Source organism: Morone saxatilis, unplaced genomic scaffold, assembly GCF_004916995.1.
Source record: "Morone saxatilis isolate NCDOM2014 unplaced genomic scaffold, NCSU_SB_2.0 Contig1, whole genome shotgun sequence".
NCBI classification, from domain to species: domain Eukaryota; kingdom Metazoa; phylum Chordata; class Actinopteri; family Moronidae; genus Morone; species Morone saxatilis.
Window position 1 is genome coordinate 802,318 of NW_023339651.1, and position 1,735 is coordinate 804,052.

Genomic DNA, 1,735 nt, shown 5'->3' on the forward strand with positions numbered 1-1,735 from the left:
AAACTGAATATCGACATATCAAATCAGGATAATGACTGCAGACTGAAAGCCACGCTGTGAAGGCTGTAACGTAACAAATCTGAGTAAACTTTACTATTCTTAGACTGTGTCTCCACATTTAACATTCAGCTGGTATTTGAACACATATTTTGAGATTTGTTCTTTGGCCATTAATTAGCTTTTTTTTACTCTCAATTAAATAATTTGTAACCCCTAATTACTTTAACATATATTATGTAATTTCAGCCTCTAGCCAGATACAGTATATGCAACTAGTGGTTGTCACAATATTATCATTACCACATGGATCCACATGGACAGCTGTCTATTAACGGGGGAGCTCACATCTTTCACAGTCAATCACAACCCTGTCGCTCTTGCTGAAGGCTCAGCTTGCTGGTTGTGTGTGGTGGGATACCAACAACCCTCCTAGGTTCAAGTCCTGTGTTTGTTTGAGCCATCCATTCAAACCACCACCTCCATATGCAGACTTTCTCGCTTTTTTATACTCTTAATGTAACCTGACTTCAATGGTGGGCGTATCCAGAAATGATATGACAGAGATACCTACAGTGGAGGCCCACTGACCAAGCAACAGTATTTGACCACTTAGGAGGGAGACTGGGTGGGTTGATGGGTTGAACTAGATACTGCTCGCCAAGATGGTGCTAAAACTGATTGGAAACATTTGGAGTTTAAAAAAACTGCATTGTCAAAGACACTTCACCCATTTGCATTAAGCTTTGTATCATTAGAAGCCCAGTCATATTTTTGAATGGTCGTGCATCATTCCCTCACTTCACCGGAGAGGGGAGAAATACGGTTCTCTTGATGTTCAGGTGTATTGCACATAAAGGCTCGATGGTATTCGGTACGTAGGGATTGTGATGATACTACATCAAGACACTGAGTGTCGCGAGTTTTGTGCATCTATCTCGTATCTGCTTAAGGCCTATGCTACAGATTGGCATGTGGTGTGGGATTCGACTTTCAGATATGACTAATAAAAAAGTTAGTTAACGCTCCGCCATCATTGTTTTGTGTAAGCTATGGAGTGCGCTGTCGATCCAGAACGTTACGGACTCCTGGTGAATCATACATATATTTTAGTGATAGAAATTTGAAGATATTCGTTAGCTTGTCGAATACCAGTATGTTCGTGCTACCTTCTTTATGTAGCCTGCTTTTAATAATTATTATGACGCAGAAATAGCTTAGAGGCTTCTTGCCGCCGAGGCATAGAAGATCTGTCCTTAGGTGTGCTGGACTAGGAGCCCGGACGCGGCTGCCTGTGCATCTCACTTGATGCTGTCTTACGACATCTTAAACGAGATTCGATTGTAATTGTTCAAAAGTGTTAGGTGTTTTACTTATTTTCTTTTCTATATAGGTAACACTATCACGTAGACATGATATTTACACAATATTATTGTTCAAGTATTTTATCTACGAAGTTTTATTCGCTCGGTTTAATATTTCGATAACGTTCAGCCATATAACTTGTATATTTACGCTTGCTTGTGCAGGAACGAAGGATTTGAAGCGCGCGCGATTGCTAACTTATCGGTGGCACGCTAATGAACAATGTAGGATCGATTGGTGGTGTGTAACTGTGTGCTCAATGTCTTGTAGAACAATATCGCTAACAGCTGCTGGAATGGTCCTGCAAGGCGAGAGATTGGGTCGAGGCCATCGTGTGGTTTTACCCCGCCTTGTGTGGGCAGGCTTCCACAGA

The 1,735-nt window shown here is 41.4% G+C and overlaps 1 protein-coding gene across 1 annotated transcript in view; it reads right to left on the minus strand.

Annotated features, from left to right (window-relative positions):
- The window catches only part of grid1b (glutamate receptor, ionotropic, delta 1b), a 478,026-nt gene that overhangs the window by 70,285 nt on the left and 406,006 nt on the right, over positions 1–1,735 (minus strand). The window lies entirely within an intron of this gene.